Source organism: Schistocerca gregaria, chromosome 5 (assembly GCF_023897955.1).
Source record: "Schistocerca gregaria isolate iqSchGreg1 chromosome 5, iqSchGreg1.2, whole genome shotgun sequence".
In the NCBI taxonomy this organism is placed as follows: domain Eukaryota; kingdom Metazoa; phylum Arthropoda; class Insecta; order Orthoptera; family Acrididae; genus Schistocerca; species Schistocerca gregaria.
Genome location: NC_064924.1, coordinates 373,666,766 through 373,684,073, shown reverse-complemented (window position 1 = coordinate 373,684,073; position 17,308 = coordinate 373,666,766). Strand labels below are relative to the sequence as shown.

Below are 17,308 nucleotides of genomic sequence, written 5' to 3'. Positions count from 1 at the left end.
ACCGCCACTATTAACTGTGATCCAGATTTCTGCCGCTACCGCACTGCCATCGAAAGGGGTCACTTGGACTTCCGGTCTCTAAATTCTGAACCCTATAACTGCCCCTTCACAATGTGGGAACTGGATTCTGCGCTGTCTGTGGCTCATGATACTGTGCCTGGTCATGATCAAATCCGGTACAGCATGCTGCAGCACCTGTTGCTGCCATCCAAGGAAGTTCTCCTGAACTGTTTCAATATGATATGGTTATCCGGCACGTACCCTGACTCGTGGAGGGAGGCGATTTTGATTCCCCTTTTCAAACCAGGGAAGGACCGAACGCATCCCAGTAGTTATCGGAGTATTGCTTTGACGAGCTGTGTTGGGAAGACGTTGGAACACATGGTCAATCGCCGCCTGGTTTGGCTGCTCGAGACCAGGCAGCTCCTTAGCCCCTCTCAGTGTGGCTTTCGGAGATGTCGTTCCACTATAGACAACTTGACCCTGCTTCAGGCCGCCATCCAGCAGGCCTTTCTACGTAACCAGCATTGTCTAGGGGTCTTCTTTGACATTAATAAGGCGTATGACACTACTTGGCGCCGCCTTATCCTCAATCAACTCCATGAGTGGGGCTTTCGTGGGCCGTCTCCCCATCTTCATTCGGTCCTTTCTTTCTCACCGCCTCTTTCGGTATCGGGTTGGTAATGTGCTATCGGATTTGTACGTGCAGGAGAATGGTGTTCCTCAGGGCAGCGTTTTAAGTGTCACCCTCTTTGCCGTCGCTATTAACAGTATCATGTCCACTATCTGGAGTCCTTCCCAATGCTCCTTGTTTGTGGACGATTTTGCTGTTTTCTGTTCTTCCTCTAGTCTTGTCACTGCTAGTCGGCAGTTGCAGCTTACGATAAAGCGCTTAGAGGTATAGACTGCAAAGACGGGTTTTACCTTTTCTGCAGACAAATCTGTGTGTGTTCATTTTAATCGTTCTCAGCGTCTTTTTACCTCCCCTGAATTGCGTCTGAGGGACACCGTTCTTCCTTTTAGAGACACTGTGAGGTTCCTGGGCCTCACTTTTGATTCCAAGTTGTCGTGGTTGCCTCACCTTAAAGACCTCAAGGTGCGGGCCCTGAAGGCACTGAATATTTTGAAGTGTCTGAGCCATCGGTCCTGGGGAGCAGATCGGGCGCGTCTGCTGCAGTTTTATAGGGCTTTCGTCCGATCACGTCTTGACTATGTTTGCACCATGTATGGGTCAGCAAGGCCTTCGTATCTGAAGATCCTTGACACAGTACACCATGAGGGTATCAGGCTGGCCACTGGTGCCTTTCGTACCAGTCCCATCCCCAGCCTGTGTGCTGAGGCAGGGGAACCGCTGCTCGCCATCCGGCGGAAACTCCTCATGGTGCGACGGGTGTGTCATTTCCTTGCCTGTCCTACCTCCCCTGCGTACCCTACCGTTGCCCGACCGCCTATGGAACGTCTCTTTTCCAGTCGTCCCAGGGCAACGAGACCATTTGGGATTCGTGCCAAGCATTTGCTTGAGTCCCTTGGTGTGGAGCGTGTGGCCCCCCAACGACAAGGTTTTACTCGCCTGCCTCCCTGGTTGCTCCAGAGGCCCAGCATCCTTCTAGACTTGTCGGAGAACCGGAGGAACTGCACTCCGGTGTTTGTTTTTACCTCCTTATTTTAAGATATTTTAAACCAGCATCCGGACCATGTACCTGTATTCACAGATGGCTCTAAACAGGGGGACTCTGTTGGTTGTGCTGTTGTTTTCCCTGATCGAGTCATCAAGTTATGGCTTCCTGCGACGTTTACCATCCTCTATGCCGAATTGTTTGCAATCTTGCGGGCAATGGAGCAGATGAGATGTGTTCCCAGTCTTAAGTTCCTCGTCTGTTCTGACTCCCTGAGTGCCCTTCAGACCATGCAACACTTGTACCCAGCGGATACGGTCGTCCAGAACATCCATGATGCCCTACTCCACCTGAAACGGCAGGGGAAGGAGGTTTCTTTCTGCTGGGTGCCGGGGCACGTGGGTATTAGGGGAAACGAACTGGCAGATGTGGCTGCCAAAGATGCATGTTCCCTCCCTCACGTTGTTGAATGTGCCGTCCCCTCCATGCTGTAACCTCCCTTTTGCGTTTTCGTGTTATGCATCAATGGGAAGAAGAGTGGCTGGCAGTTTCTGACAATAAGCTGCGTCTGGTAAAGGCCACTACGCGACCATGGCGTACGTCCTACCAGTCATATAGGCGGGATGAGGTTCTCCTCACTCGCCTCCGCATTGGGCACAGTCCCTTAATGCATCGTTTTTTACTCCGGCGGGAGGACCCCCCAATCTGCAGTGCTTGTGGCGTCCAGATTACTATCCGCCACATTTTACTTGACTGTCTTTTATTCTCTGACCTGAGGGCGGTGGTTTCTTTGCCACCGGATTTGCCCTCTATTTTGCAAGACGACGCAGCGACTGTGGTTAAGGTCTTACGGTTTTGTGTCCTGTCCAATCTGTTGCCTCGGATTTTAGGGAGAGGGTTTTAATGTGCTGCTGGGTGACTGGTTCACCCAGTTTTTAGGTAAGAGGTCCGCCAGTCACGATTACCTCCTTGTTTCCCTTCGGTATCTGTTCTCTTTTCCTTGTGTTTCCTTTCCCTTTTTAGTGTGTTTCTTCTCCTCTTGTTTTGCCTCTGTATGTGAGCATTTGGAACTGCGTCAGGCCTGTGTCTTTTAGCTGTTCTCCTTGTTCGGTGTCCGTCTCCGTCCCTTCACCGCATGTGTTCCTGTTTCTATGCGTTTGGGCGCTGATGACCACGCTGTTTAGCGCCCATAAACCTCAAACACACACACACACACACACCTCAGACTACCTAACAGATCAAAGCTAAAATTTCTGTTCCGACACTGACAATGTTTAATGTTTATGGAAAAAGTTCAAGGCAATCGTAAAATGCATTTTAGACAGGTACATGTCGAGTAAAACTGTGAGGGACGGGAAAAACCCACTGTGGTTCAACAACAAAGTTAGGAAACTACTGCGAAAGCAAAGAGACCTTCACTCCAAGTTTAAACGCAGCCAAAACCTCTCAGACAAACAGAACCTAAACAATGTCAAAGTTGGCGTAAGGAAGGCTATGCGTGAAGCGTTCAGTGAATTCGAAAGTAAAATTCTATGTATCGACTTGACAGAAAATCCTAGGAAGTTCTGGTCTTACGTTAAATCAGTAAGTGGCTTGAAACAGCATATCCAGACACTCCAGGATGATGATGGCATTGAAACAGAGGATGTCACGTGTAAAGCTGAAATGCTAAACACCTTTTTCCAAAGCTGTTTCACAGAGGAAGACCACACTGCAGTTCGTTCTCTAAATCCTCGCACAAACAAAAAAATGGCTGACATCGAAATAAGTGTCCAAGGAATAGAAAACCAACTGAAATCACTCAACAGAGGAAAGTCCACTGGACCTGACGGGATACCAATTCGATTCTACACAGAGTACGCGAAAGAACTTGCCCCCTTTCTAACAGCCGTGTACCACAAGTCTCTAGAGGAACGGAAGGTTCCAAATGATTGGAAAACAGCACAGGTAGTCCCAGTCTTCAAGAAGGGTCGTCGAGCAGATGGGCAAAACTATAGACCTATATCTCTGACGTCGATCTGTTGTAGAATTTTAGAACATGTTTTTTGCTTGAGTATCATGTTGTTTTTGGAAACTCAGAATCTACTCTGTAGGAATCAATACGGATTCTGGAAACGGCGATCGTGTGAGACCCAACTCGTTTTAGTTGTTCATGAGACCCAGAAAATATTAGATACAGGCTCCCAGGTAGATGCTATTTTCCTTGATTTCCGGAAGGTGTTCGATACAGTTCCGCACTGTCGCCTGATAAACAAAGTAAGAGCCTACGGAATATCAGACCAGCTGTGTGGCTGGATTGAAGAGTTTTTAGCAAACAGAACACAGCATGTTGTTATCAATGGAGAGAAGTCTACAGACGTTAAAGTAACTTCTGGTGTGCTACAGGGGAGTGTTATGGGACCATTGCTTTTCACAATATATATAAATGACCTAGTAGATAGTGTCGGAAGTTCCATGCGGCTCTTCGCGGATGATGCTGTAGTATACAGAGAAGTTGCAGCATTAGAAAATTGTAGCGAAATGCAGGAAGATCTGCAGCGGATAGGCACTTGGTGCAGGGAGTGGCAACTGACCCTTAACATAGACAAATGTAATGTATTGCGAATACATAGAAAGAAGGATCCTTTATTGTATGATTATATGATAGCGGAACAAACACTGGTACCAGTTACTTCTGTAAAGTATCTGGGAGTATGCGTGCGGAACGATTTGAATTGGAATGATCATATAAAATTAATTGTTGGTAAGGCGGGTAACAGGTTGAGATTCATTGTGAGAGTCCTTAGAAAATGTAGGCCATCAACAAAGGAGGTGGCTTACAAAACACTCGTTCGACCTATACTTGAGTATTGCTCATCATTGTGGGATTCATACAAGATCGGGTTGACGGAGGAGATTGAGAAGAGCCAAAGAAGATTGGCGCGTTTCGTGACAGGGTTATTTGGTAACCTTGATAGCGTTACAGAGATGTTTAGTAAACTCAAGTGGCAGGCTCTGCAAGAGAGGCGCTCTGCATCGCGGCGTAGCTTGCTCGCCAGGTTTCAAGAGGGGGCGTTTCTGGATGAGGTATCGAATATATTGCTTCCCCCTACTTATACCTCCCGAGGAGATCACGAATGTAAAATTAGAGAGATTCGAGCTCGCACGGAGGCTTTCAGACAGTCGTTCTTCCCGCGAACCATACGCGACTGGAACAGAAAAGGGAGTTAATGACAGTGGCACGTAAAGAGCCCTCCACCACACACCGTTGGGTGGCTTGCGGAGTATAAATGTAGATGTAGATACACTGTACACTTCATTAACAGCAAATCAAGTTTTTGTTAATCACATAGGTAAAGAAAAACATTTATCATGACCCTAGTATTGTTTTTCAATGTCATCAATTTAAAATAGACAGTCCATTTTTGTTAACTACACTGCAAAACCTGCAGTTATTTTTGGTTCCCATGCTAATTTTCTTAAGTTACTTCACTGCCTGTAGTAGTTTTTGGCAGCCCATGAATCTCTTTATTTTGACTTAACACACTGCCCATCCTGGATGTATTTCAGTTGGGGTTGACCCTCCCCCCCCCCCCCCCTTTTTTTTACTGCCCTGTAATACATTTCCTGGCAGTCCTTATTTTGTTACATCTGGTAGTTTACACGTTTTTTTTAAAATATATTTCATTATTTTGAATGTGAAACTTACAACAGGTATTAGCATTTGGTAACACAAACAATTTCTTTTCAACATGACAACTTCAGGTAATGCAAACATTATAGACATTCAAATGAGGTATCATATTCATGATAAATTCATTTTTTACGAGTTTACAAGAGATGTCATTATCCATTAAGAGCCCCAAATTTGTAATTTTTCTCCCACATTCAGCAAAATTATTACACAACAGTTGCTATTCAAACTTTATTACTTTACACAAATTTAAGTTATTGCATTCATTAAGTTTAGTACAGCATTATAAAATCCATTGCAAGTTATTTCTGCCAACTTCTGTGGCACTGGAAAAACATTTCGCACTTATTTTACAAACATTTAGCAGGCCCACTTCCCCTGCCTTTATACATACATTTATTTTTATGTATTTATTTATTTATTTTTTACACCATATCAATCCCTTTCAAAAACTTCAAAAAACTAGTCATCTTATAGCATTATTTTCATCTTACACTACTGGCCATTGAAATTGCTATGCCACGAAGATGACGTGCTACAGAAGCGAAATTTAACCGACAGGAAGAAGATGCTGTTATATGTAAATGATTAGCTTTTCAGAGTATTCAGGCAAGGTCGGCGCCGGTGGCGACACCTACAACGTGTTGACATGAGAAAAGTTTCCAAGAGATTTCTCATACACAAACAGCAGTTGACCGGCGTTTTCTGGTGAAACATTGTTGTGATGCCTTGTGTAAGGAGGAGAAATGCGTACCATCACATTTCCGACTTTGATAAAGGTCGGATTGTAGCGTATCGATTGTGGTATATCGTATCACAACATTGATGCTCGCGTTGGTAGAGATCCAATGACTGTTAGCAGAATATGGAATTGGTGGGTTCAGGAGGGTAATACGGAATGCCGTGCTGGATCCCAATGGCCTTGTATCACTAGCAGTTGAGATGACAGGCATCTTATCCGCATGGCTGTAATGGATCGTGTAGCAACGTCTCCATCCCTGAGTCAACAGATGGGGACGTTTGCAAGACAACAACCATCTGCACGAACAGTTGGACGACGTTTGCAGCAGCATGGACTATCAGCTCAAAGGCCATGGCCATGGTTACCCTAGACGCTGCATCACAGACAGGAGCGCCTGCGATGGTGTACTCAACGACGAACCTGGGCGCACGAATGGCAAAACGTCAATTTTTCGGATGAGTCCAGCTACTGTTTACAGCATCATGATGGTTTCATCCATGTTTGGCGACATCGTGGTGAACACACATTGGAAGCATGTATTCGTCTTCGCCATACTGGCATATCACCTGGCGTGATGGTATGGGGTGCCATTGGTTACACGTCTCGGTCACCTCTTGTTCTCAGTGACGGCACTTTGAACAGAGGACGTTACATTTCGCATATGTTACGACCCGTGGCTCTACCCTTCATTCGATCCCTGTGAAACCCTACATTTCAGAGGATAATACTTGAGAATGATATTTTCACTCTGCAGCGGAGTGTGTGCTGATATGAAACTTCCTGGCAGATTAAAACTGTGTGCTGGACCAAGACTCGAACTCAGGACCTTTGCCTTTCGCGGGCAAGTGCTCTACCAACTGAGCTACCCAAGCACAACTCACGCCCCGCCCTCACAGCCTTATTTCTGCCAGTACCTCGTCTCCTACCTTCCAAACTTTACAGAAGCTCTCCTGCAAACTTTGCAGAACTAGCACTCCTGAAAGAAAGGATATTGCGGAGACATGGCTTAGCCACAGCCTGGGGGATGTTTCCAGAATGATCCGGCACCCATTTTTAATCTGCCAGGAATTTTTATATCAGCGCACACTCCACTGCAGAGTGACAATATCATTCTGGAAACATCCCCCAGGCTGTGGCTAAGCCATGTCTCCGCAATATCCTTCCTTTCAGGAGTGCTAGTTCTGCAAGGTTTGCAGGAGAGCTTCTGTAAAATTTGGAAGGTAGGAGACGAGGTACTGGCAGAAATAAATCTGAAGACGGGGCGTGAGTCGTGCTCGAGTAGCTCAGTTGGTAGAGCACTTGTCCACGAAAGGCAAAGGTCCCGAGTTTGAGTCTCGGCCTAGCACACAGTTTTAATCTGCCAGGAAGTTTCAGGATAATACTCGACCGCATGTTGCAAGTTCTGTAGACGCCTTTCTGGATACAGAAAATGTTCTACTGCTGCCCTGGCCAGCACATTCTCCAGATCTCTCACCAATTGAAAGCGTCTGGTCAGTGGTGGCCGAGCAACTGGCTCGTCACAATACGCCAGTCACTACTCTTGATAAACTGTGGTGTTGTGTTGAAGCTGCATGGACAGCTGTACCTGTACACACCATCCAAGCTCTGTTTGACTCAATGCCCAGGCATATCAAGGCCATTATTACGGCCAGAGGTGGCTGTTCTGTGTACTGATTTCTCAGGATCAATGCACCCAAATTGCGTGAAAATGTAATCACATGTCAGTTCTAGTATAATATATATAATTTTTTTTTTTCAGTGAATACCTGTTTATCATCTGCATTTTTTCTTGGTGTAGCAATTTTAAAGGCCAGTAGTGTATTTTCATTACTCTTCCAAACATATCATAGGTTCTACTCATTTACATTCAACATTAGTCTTCCTGTTACCTCTTTTTCTACTGTACCCACTTTTCTTACTCATGCCTCTCTATTCTAACAGGGAAGAAGGAAGGCTACTAGATTCAGTTCATAGCGACAGAGGAGGAAGATTGGCAATACAAAAAGAAAAGGAAGTAGTATTATCAATAACTCTAGCACCTGGTGTTCATCAGACACCTAGCATTGCAAAGAGTGCAATGCCTTCTGAGGCTTTTTTAGATAATTCACTTCTATTGACATATAGTTTAAATCAACAATGTTGTGCATTCCTAACACTTTCTTCGACTTCGGGTACGCTAGGAAGTAAGCATTGGCATGTGGAGTTCCTTGCACTTCCAATGGGCCATTGTAAATATATTTAAATTTAAAAATTTCATTATTAATCTCACTGGATATTTCATGAGTTTTCACTAAAACTAAGTTACCAATTTTGAATTTAACTATCTTAAATCCTTTATCACGTGTTTTAGATCTGATATCCGTCTTTTCTTTCATTCATTTTCTAACCAACTCTTTCTTTTTGTTTAGGTCAATCCCACAATAGGTGGAAATTGCAAAGTTCCTTCAATAACACATTTATTAGGTGTATTAGTGTGGCTTTTAAGCGTACCATTAAAGGTTTCATTTTTCTTTACATAATATAGCAGAAAACGTGAAAAGATCGTACAGTCATATTTTCTGTTTACGTTTTGCCACTGCAAATCTATAGAATTTCGTTTAGTTGTTCTTTCCACTCTCCAGAAATTTAACTGTGGCATACCTCTTCATTATTTAACTCACATTTCTGGAAAGTAGCATAAAGATTAAGTGGTTGTTTCAGAAACTTTGCACTGTTGTTTTTGTTTACACACAGTTGCGTATAGGCCAGATTTGTGGAGTCGTATTTTCGTGTTTATCTGTAATTAATTTAACTGACTTATTTTTTAATAAACTATAACGTTTATTGTGAGTGAAAAGTGCTTGACTTACCGTAGAATTGTTATGTCGGGGTTTTGGTGTGATGGGTGCTGTAGTTTTTTCCATGTGGGTGACTGTAGGGGAGTGGGAATAGGGGAAGTAAATGAGACTCATCAGTTGTTTTGTGGGATATGTAGGAGGTAGAAAGATACTAGAACAGGAGGGGAAAATTGCTGCCCTTCAGGCTGAGTTAGACAAGGCCAGGGGAGATCTTTGCAGGTTAAGGAGGAAGAAGGGTAAAGAGAGGTGGGAAGAGGCAACAGGAGGAACAGGCCTAGAACTTTGTCTGACAGCTTCGTGGTGAATGTGGAAAATAGATTTGACCTGTTGCTTCAGTTAGAAGCTGGTGAGCTTCAAGCAGTTGCACGTGTAGACAGGGCACAAAAAACTTTCAGCAGCAAATTGAAAAGTAAGAATGTAGGGAAATAAATAAAGAGAAAGAATGTGTTGTTGTTAGGTAGTTCCCATGGAAGAGGTGGTGTGAGTAGGTGACGGAGGATTTAGGATCACTTTACAAAGATTTCACTAAGGAAGACACTGTGGTTATAGTGGGTGGGCCAGGTAATAGTGATGACAGAGATCCTGAGTACAGTATAGAATGTGACCTGGCAAAGACTGCATCACCATCGAAGCATGTTAGTGTTGAGTTTATATCTGTTCTTGGGCGCCATGACTGACCTCATTTGAACTCTTCTGTCAAGAGAGTTAATTTGGAGTTGGAACGGCTGCTTATGTCGGAAGCAGGGTCACACATTGGTGTGGTTACTGTTGATTCTCTCAATAGGTAGGATTATACTAGGCATGGCCTTCACCTCAATAGGAAAGGGAAGGGTAAACTGGCTGGGAAAATGGCAGGAAAGTTAAAGGGGGGAGGCACTGACATGAGTGATAAAATACCAGTGGTTATAGGGTTCAGAAAAGACCCTTTTTTAGGGTAGGGAGGACAGAAAGAAACCAAAATTTAAGTGAGGTTAAGACAGAGAAACCTTCAGTTTGAGAAAGAAACCAAAAAACATAATTCTAGCTTATTACATCAGCATAAACAGCTATTGGTTAAGAATTTTCAATAATCAGCAGATATTTCAACTCTACCCAATTTTAACTCACTCACTGTGAAATTTCAGCTATCTTTATTGCATCGAAATATTCGAGGACGGGGAAATAAAATTAATGAATTAATTATCTGCATAGATGAATTAGAATCCTCAAACTCAGCTGACATAATCTGCCTCTCTGAACATCATGTGACCACTGGTATGGAGGTTTTAAGTGTTTCGGGGTTTAGGTTAGCATCTCACTTTTGTGGAGCAGAAATGGAGAAAGGAGGAGTTGCCACATTCATCAGGAACTCTCATAAATTTAAGAACATAGACATTCATAAATTTTGCCTAGAACAGCATATGGAAGCATGTGCAACAGAAGTAGAATTTCACAAAAAATCTTTCATAATATTAAGTGTAATTGAGCACCTACAGGTAACTTTAATCTGTTCATAAACCACCTTGAAGCCGTACTGGCCCATTTAACAACCAGAAACAAAGGAATAGTGGTTGCTGGTGATTTCAGTGTAGATTTCCTTAAAGACTCTCCCAATAAGAACTTATTTGACTCCATAACACTATTATTCAACTTAATTTCCATTGGAAGGTTGCACACTAGAGTAGCCAATTGCTCACAAACAGCCATTGATAATATCTTTATAGAAAAATCCAATGAACAAAATTATATTACAAAACCAATAGTCAATGGCCTCTCAGACCGTGACATGCAGTTCCTTCTGTTAAATGTTAATACTGAACAGGATATAAAATTTCTTACATCTGAGCTCAAGAGGGTAATCAGTAAGCCAAAAATTGATTATTTTAGGACACTCCTCAGAGACATTCTTGGACTGATGTTTACAGTGCTTGTGGCATGACTGAAAAATATAACACTTTTACTAATAAAGTGCGCACTTTATTTGAACACTGTTTTCCCTCAAAACTAACCAAGGTTAGAGCAAAGTCTACAAAGAAGTCATGGATTACTCAAGAAATAGGGGTATCTTGTGAAACAAAAAGAAAACCATGTCTGTCAATCCGAAACCGTTCTGATGATGATGCTATAGCACATTACAAGAAATACTGCAAAATATTAAATACTGTAATACGAACATCAAAGTAAATATATTATAAGGAAAAGATAGTCATAGCAGATAACAGAATAAAGACAATATGGGATATAGTGAAGGAGGAGACTGGTAGAACCAGATATGAAGAGGGACAAATAGCATTAAGAGTAAATGATACGTTGATGACAGATGTATATAGTGTTGCAGAACTTTTTAACAAACATTTTATAACTGTTACTGAAAAGATGGGGTTGTCAGGTTCTGTAGATGCTGCTATGGAATGCCTCAGACCAGACATTTCAAGTAACTTCCATGATATGAATTTGACCCTCACTACCCCAACAGAAATAATGTCCATCATAAAATCTTTAAAAACCTTCTAATGGGTACAATGAAATATCAACAAAATTAGCTAAAGAATGTGATTCTGAGTTAAGTAACATATTAAGCTATATGTGTAATCAATCATTTATCAGTGGAATATTTTCTGAATGGTTGAAATATGCTGAAGTTAAGTCACTGTTTAAGAAGAGAGATAAATAAATAGCATCAAACTTCCATCCAATTTCACTTTTGCCAGCATTCTCAAAAATTTTAGAAAAAGTAATGTACAATTGGCTTTATAAACATCTTATCTCAAATAACATACTGTCAAAGTTGCAGTTCAGACTTCTAAAGGGTTCTGATATTGAGAAGACTAACTACACTTACAGTGAAAATATACTTAATTCTTTAGACAAAAAATTGCAGGCAACTGGTATATTTTGTGATCTGTTAAAGGCATTTGACTGTAAATCACAATAGCCTTTTAAGTAAATTAGAATACTCTGGTATAACAGGAAATGCTGCAAAATGGTTCAAATCTTACATCTCCGACAGGAAACAAAGGGTATTATTAGGAAAGAGACATGTATTAAGCTGAAAGGCATCATCCAACTGGGAACTAATTACATGTGGGGTCCCATTGTAAGGCCCTTACTTTTTCTTGTGTATATCAATGACCTTTCATCAGTAACATTACCAGATGCCAAGTTCCTTTTGTTTGCCGATGATACAAACATTGCAATAAATAGCAAATCAAGAGTTGTCTTAGAAAGATTGGCTTAGATTTGTGGAAATTAATAACTGGTTCCTAGCCTATTCTTTGTCACTAAACTTTGAAAAAACACACTACATGCAGTTCAGGACTTGTAAGGGGTGTCCCACAAGGATATGCCTAACATACGATGACAAGCAGATAGAAGAAGTGGACAGTGTTAAATTCTTGGTATTACAGCTTGATAATAAATTCAACTGGGAGGAGCACACCATAGAAATGCTAAAGCGCTTTAACAAATTTCTATTTACAATGCAAATTGTGTCAGACATAGGGGATATGAAAATGAAAAAGCTGGCATACAATACTTTCATTCCATAATGTCATATGGGATTATAATTTTTTTTTTTAATTTTTTTTGTATTTAATCAAGCCAAGCTAAAGTTTTCTGGGCACAAAAACATGCAGTAAGAGTTATATGTGGTGTGAACTGAAGAACACCCTGCAGAAGCCTGTTTAGGGAAGTAGGGAGTCTAATTACTGTTTCCCAATATATTTATTCCTTAATGAAATTTTTCATTAAAAATATATCACTTTTTTAAACCAACAGCTCAATTTATGGAATCAATACTAGAAATAAGATTAATCATCGCAAGGTTTTAAAGTCACTTGCTCTCGTACAAAAAGGTGTGCACTATTCAAGAAAACACATTTTTAATTACTTACCAGCAGCCATAAAAAGCCTAACGACCAATAAAATTCAGTTTAAGAGAAGCCTAAAGGATTTATTGGTGGCCAACTCCTTCTACTCCATTGATGGATTCCGTGCAGTAATGTGTTCATTGTAAATAAGTATTGTAATAGTTCTATTACATTATTACATGTTTGTTACCTTAAAAGTAAATAAAACTTTTTATATTTTAAATTCAGTGCATTGGTGTTTGTAAAATGATTCTTTCAAATAGTGTTCATTAAGAAAATGATCATTCCACTTGGGACACGTGGAAAGTAGCTTATTTGTTTCAGTTGTAAATATTTGTCATGTATTATTATTTTTCTGACATGTTCTACATCCTGGAGGACCACCTCACTACGGATCAATTGGAATGAAAGTGAATCTAATCTAATCTTTACTTTTTTAATTTTACATAATTTCTTCAGGTGTAAAAGTTGTGGGATAATGATGAAGTATTTTGATGGTGTTCTCAAAATCTGCGACAAACCTGCCCCAAGTCTTAAGATTAAAATGACAGTTGTTTGTTACTCACTAAACAGTCACCTAAATCAGATGGTTTCTTAGGCCTCCTACTCTCTACATCTTTCACTGTACTATTCAATTCTTGCCATCGTTTTGTTTCGTCCAGTTGCTTTTTCGGTTTGTTGATCTCTGTGTTTTTAGAGATCTGTAGTAGTTTTGGCCTTCCTATAATTTTATCAAGTGGTTCTTTCAGTTTTGGTAATTCAAAGCTTGCCCCAGTATTGTGTCATCTGGAGGCTCTTGAAATTCATGCCCCAGCATTGTCTTATCCGCTGGCTCTTTTGGCTTCAGTTCAGTCTCGCTTTCTGGATTATTTTTTGAAAAAACTTAGTCTGTTTTCCCATATTCATTTTTTGCAAAAGTGTAATAATTCCTGTCAGTTTCTACGTCCTCTTCCTCACTTGAACTATCACTAAGTTTCTCTTCATTATCAGATTCGAGTAAGAATGCAACCCTTAAGCAATGAGGTACATCATCGATAGATGTTTTAACTACTTCAGTTTCCCGATCACCTTTTATATATTGCATTTGATTTTAGTTCTCATGCACTTCTACACTATCGCTTTGGATGACATTGACTTTTATTTCATATTTTGTATAATTGTCATATACTTCCTTAATTCGCATTTCCTCTTCCTCCACACTATTATTTGCAAATGATTGTGCAAGATACCAGTCCACTTTCACTTCTTCTGTACTACTGAGGATCCCTTCCTCCGCACTAACTTTATTTGTACTACGCGTGACATTATTTTCCCTATTATTCCCATTATTAATGGTCGCTCGTCTACTTTTCATGGTACCTTTGCTTATTTCATTTTTCTCTTCTGCTATTACTGCACATGTACTTTGCGTGGCACTTCCTATCACTCCTGTTTACAAAATTCTCCTCTACTCCCATGCTTTCCTTTTTTTTAACATCATTGGTTGCATAAATATTTCCATTGTTCAATCACATCTTCCCACTCCATTTTATTCCCTAACAATGCCTTCTTGCACAATCCTGCTTTCTGATTACCTCTGTTACATGACATGTTCATATTGTTCGTTGTCATTCACTCTCGAAACTGGTCTACTGGATTCTTTGATACCACTTGGGTCATTCGCTACAGCCATCTTGTCTGCATGGCGGCCATTTGTCTGCCCCTCCCAGTGCAATGTATGCTGCTGCCTGGAACGCCAGCACCAGCTCTTTAACTTGTCACAGAACCCTGACCTGTGCACGCCACAGTCTGTGATTTTGCGTGCTCCAACTAACGCTGTGTTTTTACTTTCTGTAACTCATTGCTTGCACTAATTACTCGTATTATATTGGAATGATTTCCTTACCTTGGGCATGATATCACTATCCGTGTGAATCTGGCCCTTAACACACATGGTTTTTAGTTTTCCGGCTCACTTCTATCTTGAAAATTTCGCGTCATAAATTCTCTACCAAGAGACGCAACATATTCTCTTCCCCTATCACGACCTCTCTGTAGCATGTTTACTCGAAACTTTTCATTTCCTGTTTGTTCATTATGATCATGATTTTCTCTTAATCGGTTAGTATTGTTTGGGTGGAATTCACGATTTCCTTTCCAATGGTCCTTGTCCTCAACCCTTTCTAAAAATGCTAAAAAGCTTGTGTGATTACTTCCTACATATATTTTTGAATCCTCAGGGAGTTTTTTCCAAAGTTCCCATATAATTTCGGTTTCAGTTGTTTTCTATTTTAAATGAATTAATTTCTGGTAGCATGCTTCACAAAACTCTTTCACGGTATTTCTTCCCCTGACATCATACATCCTAGCCATAATAAATTCTCTTCAGAGGTAATCCTGTTTCGTTTAAATTTGTCAGATGACATCTGATTTGTATCTAGGTTTAACCCCATCTTTTAGCATTGCCCGCTAAAGCACTAATCATTGTATTACTTTTTTTCATGGTCTGTCAAATAGTTAGGATAATTTCTTTCACAGTTTTTTTTTACAAAGGCAAGAGGGTGCACCCATTATGCTTTTTAGCAGAGTCAAACTTTTCTTCGTCCTCTAAAAATTTACTGTGAACTACTTTCACATTACCATGATTAGAATTTTCTCTTGTTTTTATTTCCAAGTCACGCACTTTACCTTGGATTTGAGAAGTGTTGTGCTCACACTTCTTTTCACAAGTAGCCTGTTTCTGGCACCAGTTGTCTTATTTGAACAAACTCTGTATTACATTCTGTTAATACTTTGTCAACCTTCATTACAACTAGGGGTTCTACTTGGTCTGGAATTTTTAGTATCTCTGAATCAAATCTTTCATTGATGTTGTTAATCTGCCCTTGTATATTAGCAACATTACTCTTGATAGCATCAACTTCAAATTTAAGGTCTCCAATAGCATTATTCGCAACACCTACTTTTGCTTCCACTTTTTCGACTTGCTTACTAATTTTTGTTCCTTGTATTTAGATCTGTTTACTCTGTTTCTCTTCCAATGTTTGAATTCGTGTATTGATGTCACTGTTGTGAGCAACAATTTGACTATTAATGTTCTGAGCCTGAGCTGCAATCTGTTTGTTAACGTTGTCACTATGTGCTGTAATCTGTGCAGACAACATTTTGAACAAATTCATCATATCTAGTGATGTTTCGATTTTCGACTCTGCTACGTCTTTGTATTCAAATGCTACTTCTCATGGCTAAGTTACTTCCCTTTTGTGCTTTGGTGAATCAAATATGCCCCTTGATTCATTTGCATAACAACTATCTTCAGTTGAATCATCTTCCTCTTGTCTTACATGTGCTACATTCATGTTTCGAATTTGGTCATTTATATTTGTGTGGTATTCCACATAGGCTTGTTGTTGTCGCGTGGCGGCATCTAAGAGTGCACTTGTCGAACTACTACTAGCTAGCGCATTTCACACACTCCCATTCCGCTCGTCTTGGTTCATTTCCACTTTTTGTCCATCTTAGTTATTGTTATATTCATATATCTTTAACTTTCAAACTTAAGTAACTTTCTGTTGTTTATTTTTTTTCTAATATGTTATGGGTTCATGAACTGGGCGTTTTGTGATTCATCTACTTTTGTTTTTCGCGTAATTTTTATCTTTTTTACAGTCTCTAACAGTAAAACTCTACCTACTGTCACACGGTGCCAAATATAACATTTACTACAACGTAGGTTATATCATTATGCAGTTTACCTAGTGGTGATAAGATTTTAGCCATGTCAAAAAGGGAGCCAAATACAACATTTACTGCATCATAATACCATATTTGGTAATGCACACTGTATGTTGATATAATACACGATGCAGTATAGTGTTATAAGGTCCGACAAAGATGCGTTCTTTTAGTTTAGCTTCTGAAAGGTGTGGAAACCTTAGGCAGAGATATGTAAAACATGGTCCATTTCCAGGTAAAGGCTTTACAAACTGTTCCATTAGGCCTAACTTTATACGTAGAGGTGGTAGGAGTACATTTTTGGATCTACAAGGATTTTGCGTAGAATGTTCTTCTCACCAGACTTTAAAGACACCCTCACAGGCCAGTTCTTTCTGCACCAGTGTTGATCCCTAGCCCTACTGTCACATTCATCCAAGAAACATGGAAATTTGGTAAAGCCACCTTGTTGACCAAGGAGCATGCGTGTTACTTTCAGATCGCCACATATCATCCAACCTTGAACAGAATAGCCTATTTTATTTAGCATTATTTCTAGGTTTTCATAACTTTCTTTCCTATGTACAGAATGTCCAACAGGTACAGATGCATACATGTTACCATTGTGTAATAAAACAGCTTTTAAACTAGTTTTGGATGAATCAATAAACAGCCTCTAGTCTTCCTTTTTGTATTCAATGCCAAAGTCATTCATCAGACCAGGAATCTCTGAACAGTACACTAAATCACCTTCATGTTGAAAAAACTTGGAAAATTGCTGCTCTCTCTTTCTATACATATATATGCTGGTTCCAACTGCCATTAAGTTCTTTTCTTTTAATCTAGAGCCAAGCAGTTCAGCTTTTTCTTCTGTTAAGCCCAGATCCCTAACCAATTCG

The 17,308-nt window shown here is 40.5% G+C and overlaps 1 protein-coding gene across 3 annotated transcripts in view; it reads left to right on the top strand.

The window, feature by feature from the left end:
- LOC126272656 (ribitol-5-phosphate transferase FKTN-like) overlaps window positions 1-17,308 on the top strand; it is a 101,639-nt gene that overhangs the window by 10,266 nt on the left and 74,065 nt on the right. The window lies entirely within an intron of this gene.